The sequence below is a fragment of the Lactuca virosa genome, chromosome 8 (genome assembly GCF_052849685.1).
Source record: "Lactuca virosa cultivar CGN04683 chromosome 8, Lactuca_virosa_CGN04683_v6, whole genome shotgun sequence".
Taxonomy (NCBI): domain Eukaryota; kingdom Viridiplantae; phylum Streptophyta; class Magnoliopsida; order Asterales; family Asteraceae; genus Lactuca; species Lactuca virosa.
Window position 1 is genome coordinate 395,046,781 of NC_136433.1, and position 7,376 is coordinate 395,054,156.

Genomic DNA, 7,376 nt, shown 5'->3' on the forward strand with positions numbered 1-7,376 from the left:
TTTCACAGTCCCAAATCCTTACTGCAAATGCAAGAATTTCAAATTCATGCCATTTACTGAAATCTGTTAGATTCTAAACTTATATGCATTGATCCTCTTAATGATTATGCACGAAGTCAGAAAGACTTTACAACAATCATTACAGAGCATTCCAAAGGAGATCAGTTCCTTGGAAACATCCTTCTTTCATTAAGTTTCCTAATCTTACACATATTGAATAATTTCTAACTTTGAAACATTTCCATATTCCATTTTGACTATCACTTCTGAACAAGAGTTGCCTCCTTACAGATTATGTCAATATGGTCCTTCCAGAATTAACATTATACTTCCAACTGTCCTTGAGCAACCAATCTTTGGTAAACCTTAGATTGTCCTCGACAATTGCTTAATCATTTTAGTCATATCCAATTCTAGACCTTTTCCCTTCATAATGCCCCAGGCATTTGGAAAATTTTAGAAAGGATGAATATCGCACATGTAATCGATCCTATATCCGAAGCATATGGAACACGATTCATGATGTCTCACATAAAGACTAAACTAGTCTTTTGCTATAATATTTCCATTTCAATTTGCCAAGTTCTCAAAATTCAGATTATGAAAAGGGATGCCGTAATCATAATCGAATTTTAGAATGCAAATAATGGACCCATATATAGAATTTCCTTATGTTGAGCCCTTCCAACATGAAATTCACATATATATCCTTGATTAAATACGATTAAAATCTCAATCTAAGCTTTTAGAATTGAAATGAAGTATAATTTCCTCTCCCTTAATTATAGCAAAACAACTTTTTCAACCCATGCAACCTCACGAATTGAAACTTTTGTTTTCTATAATTAACATTGCTAACTTGCAACCTTTGTCATAATTATCATGCTCCCACTAACATGATGATTATTAGCATAACACTTATGCTCCCACTAGCTTTGACATGTACTCAGAAATCAGCTGACTTTCTTACCAAAGTTCAGATTTCTGATACTAGATTGTTTTGATAAAACTTTATCAAAATCATACACCTCTCTTAGATAGCTCACATGTGTGTCTAAACAATTTTAGAACTATGAAAAGGGATGCCGTAATCATAGTCTCAATTGTTTAGACCTTTGCCACTTCTCACAAGTCCATGTTAGTGTGCCGGTAAACCACACACGCTCCACTAACGACTTTGAGAATGCAAATATCACAATTGCTATCTAGCTAAAATCTACTTAGTGAAAGTGTTTCCTCACCATTATTTTCATGAATCGGAGAGAAACCTTATGACACTTAGATTTAATAGTGTATGTGTTCTTATCCATGTGAATTTGTCAAAACCATAATCACAAGACAAGGTTAGTGACAAATTCAAACTCATATTGATTAAACTTGTGCAATCTTAAATTCTTGCCATTTGGCAGCTCAGGTGCCTGCCATTGCTTCCAAGTAGTTGTGCAACCAATTGAGAACTCTCAGAACTCCTATGCAAAGCCAACTTGAATAGGCACAAAAATTTCAACACGGTAGGTTATAAACCTCAAGTCGTGTGCTAGTGAAGGACTTTAGGTTTTATTCTTGATTAAGTCTTGAAACTTTCAAGAGCTTTAAGACTCTCACTGTCCTCTTGACATATAAGACTCCCTTGTCAAATATTCAAGAGATAGTGCGGATTCTTTATCAAGACTAACACTTTACACAATTGGCCTAAGTTGGTCTCTATTTTATCCAAAACATCACAACTTACCAATTTCAAATGTACAAGAGTAGATAACCTTTTACTCTTACATTTGACTAGTGTTAACAAACCCTCTTTAAGATATGTCACTCAAGTTACAATCTTGGAGTATGACTCTAAGAATTGTTTTGGAACGAAGTATGACTCATCTTTTTGATTTAACCATTTCAACAATTCATGACTCCTCTTCTTCCTCATAAGAATGCACTAAGATGACTTTAGAGGACCAATTGTGATATGGTATCTTAATCATTAAGATGATCATAAACATGATACTAAAGTACTCTCCCATCTTTTCATATTTGAGAAACTTTTATCTGTCTGCCATACTTTGATTCTTCTTATTCGTTCTGTCTCACATTGAAACTTCTCCAATGCTACAGACTTATACTTAAACTTATAAGTATAACCATATTTACTGAACTTAAGTAAATCATGACGAATAGTCTTCTTGATCTTTTGTGGTGGACTTGACCAGTGCACAAGAATGTGTACTCGATCCCTTAGTCCTTTCCTTATTCACATAAGGAATTAGTCTTAATTTTCCAAGCTGAAAATTCTCATTCATCATACTGTACAACTTGCATGATTCCAAGTTTCGGTCCAATTGAACCTTGGGTGATGAGAATCTTTCCTTATTTGGTAATATTAGACACTACCACAACCGAAAGAATCAAATCCATTATTCCAATATTGCTATCAATGGAATCTTATAAGCAACAACTTTTCACAAATGCCATTGTAAGCTTCGTAATTTTGGCAGCTTCGTAACCAATGCCCCTTCCTTTGGCAATAGTTACCTATGGACCCTTGATAATGGGACTATCTCAGACTTTGCCTCTCTCTTTACCATTGGGTCAACCGAGTTGACTATGGCCGATCCCTTTCCATTGGGAAGAGAGAGCTTTACTGGATATCCAATGTCATCATTGTTAATGTCCATAGCATTTTAGGAAGTTGATCTTAGCAAACAGATAAGATCATTAAGGGTCTTGTCTTAGTCTGTTTCATAGGATTCCCAAAAGAACTCACTATGTGACTTAGAAAGTAGTTGAGCCACCAACTTTCTCAAGACTTTGACACCCAACTCTCCCGGCTTGTCAATATGTGACTACATCTCCAAGATGTGATCACACCTAGACCTTGCCTTGCCAATAGGGCTTGAGTGACCTTAAACTTTTTAGGAACTTGTGGGTTAGGGAGAATAATTGGAGGAGGTGAAAGAAGTATGATATCCATGGGACATCATCTTCATTTAGGAAAGCTTGTTTCAAGAGATTTGGGAAGATCATAAATGTCTAGACCAGACATCTTTTTGGGAGATATTCAAGATAGTTGATTTAAAGTCCTTAATATGACACCCAATATGAAATATTAAGGCTAGGACCCAACAAACTATTTTATAACTTAGAAGAGGGATGCCGTAATCCAAGCTATAAAATATTGAAGGTAGGTGAATGACGATTCACCAATTTCCACCATGAAAAACGAAATAATTTATTAGGTTTTAATTGGATTTGAAAGTCCTAGATATTTGAGATTCAATCTCGAGTGTGCCCTTCAGGTTTTGTGACTGGGATGCCGAGGATCACAAAACAAGGTGTGAATAACCATGCAAATATACTTGGTACCCTTAATATTTACCCCTTAATCAGTGTGCCGGTTAACCACACACGCTCCACCGATACTATGATAAATATTAAGTTACCCTTTGCCTACCTTGTTAAGTCCAGGTTAGTGTGCCGGTTAACCACACACGCTCCACTAACGACTTAAGCAAAGTGCAAAGTGTAATTTCATGGGTTAGCACCAAATTCACATTTTCCTAAGTAACTAAGATTGGGTATTAATAAGAGTTTAGTTACTTAGTATTTATCATTAATACTTTTAATGAAAGGAGAATTATAGTCCTTGTCCTACCCGTTCGGCTAACGACCCTCCACCAGTCAAGGAAGCGGTGGGTGAGAGTGGACACCCATTAAACTGCCATTTTATAGGCAGTAACCTTATACCCCCCTTATAGACCGGCTTCGTGAATGAGGCCTACTAACGGTAAGACTGACTTTACTCTTATACATATATATAAATATTATTAACTTATAATATTATAAAGTATAAGGGTTGAATTTTAACTTTTAAAATTCTAAGGGCTAACTTGGAATTAAAGTATTCATAAGTGAAAACTTTTCAAATTCCAAAACTTGAGGGCAAGTTTTGAAACTATTCAAAACTAATTAATTCCATAACTTATGAGTTTAAAGTAGTTTTAATTATAAAAAAAAAAAAAAACTCTTCAAGTTCCATAACTTGAGGACAAGTTATGGAAGACTTTAAACTAATTAATAAAAAAAATAACTTTTTTTTATTGTAACTTATGGAACTAATTAAGGTTACACTTTTTTTTTAATTTAATGAAGAGACTCTTGAACCTCCATAACTTGATATGGAGTCATAAAACCATTTAATTAGAACTAGACTCTTCATTTTGTAACCTTTGCCAACTTTTATGAGTTTTATGATTCTTAAATGTGACTTTTCATATAACTTGAGGACAAGCTACAAAAACACACTTTGGAATCAACTCTTAGATTAAAATGGATTGAAAACAACTATTTCACACAACTTTTCTATTAATCTAAGAACCTCATAAGAACAAGATAATTCAAATCATCAATCTTCAAGAAATTAGCATGAACATACAAACTAATACAAATCATGAAATTATGACAATTATCTTAGAAATTGGATTAGCATGAACATTACCACATCAAAAACAAGTTTATAAGTCCAAAAACATCTTAGGGTAATGTTCCTAGTCCAATTCCAGCCAAAACAATCGAATATATGCATCCAACTCGATTTTTCAGCTACTTTTGCAAGTATAACAAGAAAACAAGCCTAGGCTCTGATACCACTGTTGGGTTATGAGCATTCTAACACTCCTAAGTGTACATGCAACCCTAAATACCTTGGATCTATGTTTTCTCTATTATACATACAATTATGAACATCCAAGGTATTATCCTAATCTAGCATACAAAATAATAAATATAACAAGATAGAATACATACCTCTTTGATGTAGAATGTCTTCATGAAGCTTGAGTGCCTAGTGCCCCAAGTGTGACACCTCAAATGGTTCACACAACACCAAATACACTTGGAATAACTTGAGAGAAACTTGAACACTCCTTGAAATCGTCTAGCCCTCACACTCACACATTAGTGCACGATTTCTTGAGCCATGGGATTCTTTTATATGGTGGCTATTAGGGTTACACCATGTAACTCATAACTTTACCCATTCCTTATGCTCCATGGATTTTAACCTCCATGGAGTATCCATGGGTCACCCCATGGACTTAGTCCAACATAAGGAATCTTGGATCACAAGCCCACATATATAAGAATGAATGATTTACACAATCAACCCATATATTTAATTAGTCTCCTTTTGATCACTTAATTAATTCCAAATTAATTCTTGATCAATACTAATTAAATAACCTTATTAATATATTAGAACTTATAATATATTAACCAACCTTAAGTGTTATTTCTCTCATTATAGTCTATCCAAATGCATGATGCCATGCAACCCAAATGGACCATGCGGGTCGGGTCAAGTCTTACCAATTATAGTTATGGACTTAGACATTAATCCAACACGAGTAGCCTCCGAATCAAACAATACCAATGCAAAAATATCGTTCACAAGGAACGATCCTAAAATAAAGCACATAAGCATAAGCAAGCAATTCAATAAAAAAGAGATAAGGAGAAGATACATACTTGTCACCACGTCGGGAGTTGCATGTTCCTCCTCGGCCATCAACTGGAAAGCCCTGCTCTTCACCACAGGTGTGTCTGCCCGACCCTGGCGGCCGTTAGTAATCCGAAGAGTTGCAGGAGCGGGTGCTGACACCGGTCCTACTGCAGCCAAACTCGGATAATGGGACTTCTTGTGGCCCCTCTAATTGTAATGAAAACAAATCAGATTAGATATCGGGGTGGTGATGGTGGCAGCAGTGCAATCCTTGCTAATATGACCATTCCGACCGCACTTGAAGCAGCCAGAACCACCCACCCTGCACGTCCCCACATGCGACCTGCCGCACTTGCCGCATCGGCCTCGGCCCTGCTGTCCCTTCTCTCTCGTATCGACAACCTTGGGCCTCTTTCCCGAATCCCCTGATACCTGAACCTCATCCGGCTTCCTCTTCCTCTCCATCTTAAGATCAATCTCTCTCTCTTTCTCTCTATCCCTCTCTATCATATCCTCCAGCGTCTTGTAGATGGATCGGCTCACAAACTGTTGAATGTCGCTCCTCAACATCTCATGATACATGTCCTTCTTCATCTCCTCATCCGCCACACACTTTGGAAGCAAAAATGCCCCTCTCGAAACATCACGGTGATCTCAGCCACCGTCTCCGTAGTCTGGCGGAGATCCTGAAACTCTCGCGCCAACTGCTGCACCTCAATCACCAGTGCAAACGCAGCTTGGAACCTAGTCGAGAAATCATCCCATGACATCACATCAATAACATCATCACCCACTGCATATCCTACCTCCTCCCACCAGTCTCGTGCCCTGTCATTCAAAAGGCAAGAACCTAGTCTGACCCTATCCCCCTTGGGGCAACAGATGGTACAGAAGGTGTTAGCAACATCCGCTAACCACCTGGTCGCTATCGGATCCTTCGCCTTGTGATAATCTGGAGCTCCACATGCCCAAAACTCCCTGAAGGTCAAAGAACGCGACCAAACCAAGGCCACCATCTTTGTGCGAAAGGCGCTCAACCGCTCATCCAGAATATCCAGAATACCTTCCATGATCGTGCCAAAGATCACAGGAGTATGATCAAGGATACTACGTGTAATCTCAGATGAAATGAACTCCCTCGTCTGGTCATCTAGCTACCCGAATCCAGATCCTGAACCCGATCCCTCTCCAGCACCAGAACTGCCAACAGGTCTGCCTCGCAATGTCACCATACTGAAAATAAACCAGACAAACCATCATAATGCGCATCTATATATATATATATATATATATATATATATATATATATATATATATATATATATATATATATATATATATCGAGGCATCACAAACTCCACAAGCTCCCTGGTTTCATCGCATCCCTCCTTGAATCGAGTACGGATCCTCTGCTTCCAGTATTACGGGTCCATAATGCCTTCCACATTTATCCATACTTTCCTCAAGGATTGCCTAGACTCCACCAAGTCACTCTATATCCATACAATTACCCCTCTCTGATAAGGCTCCCAGCACTAGATCTCATCCTAGGCTTTCATAGGGCAAACTCCACACCACTCTCCACCATCAGTTGCATAAGGAACTCCCGCTAAATCCCTCTAACTAGCTCACAAATACAATTACATATTACTAAAACCATATAATTCTTCGAATGAGAGGTCTCACACTACGATGGTTGGACTCAGACATGAGGTGCGCAATAGAGTTAAAACCTAACCTTCTCAAATTATTTAGTTCTCATAATATGTAACTTATCATATTCGCTTACTAGTTAGCTAAAGTTAGTTAGAACTCCTATAAAGCACAAAGCAAGCAGCATTGGGGCATCAAGTAACCAGAATCAAGTATCACCTAATCACGCCACCCT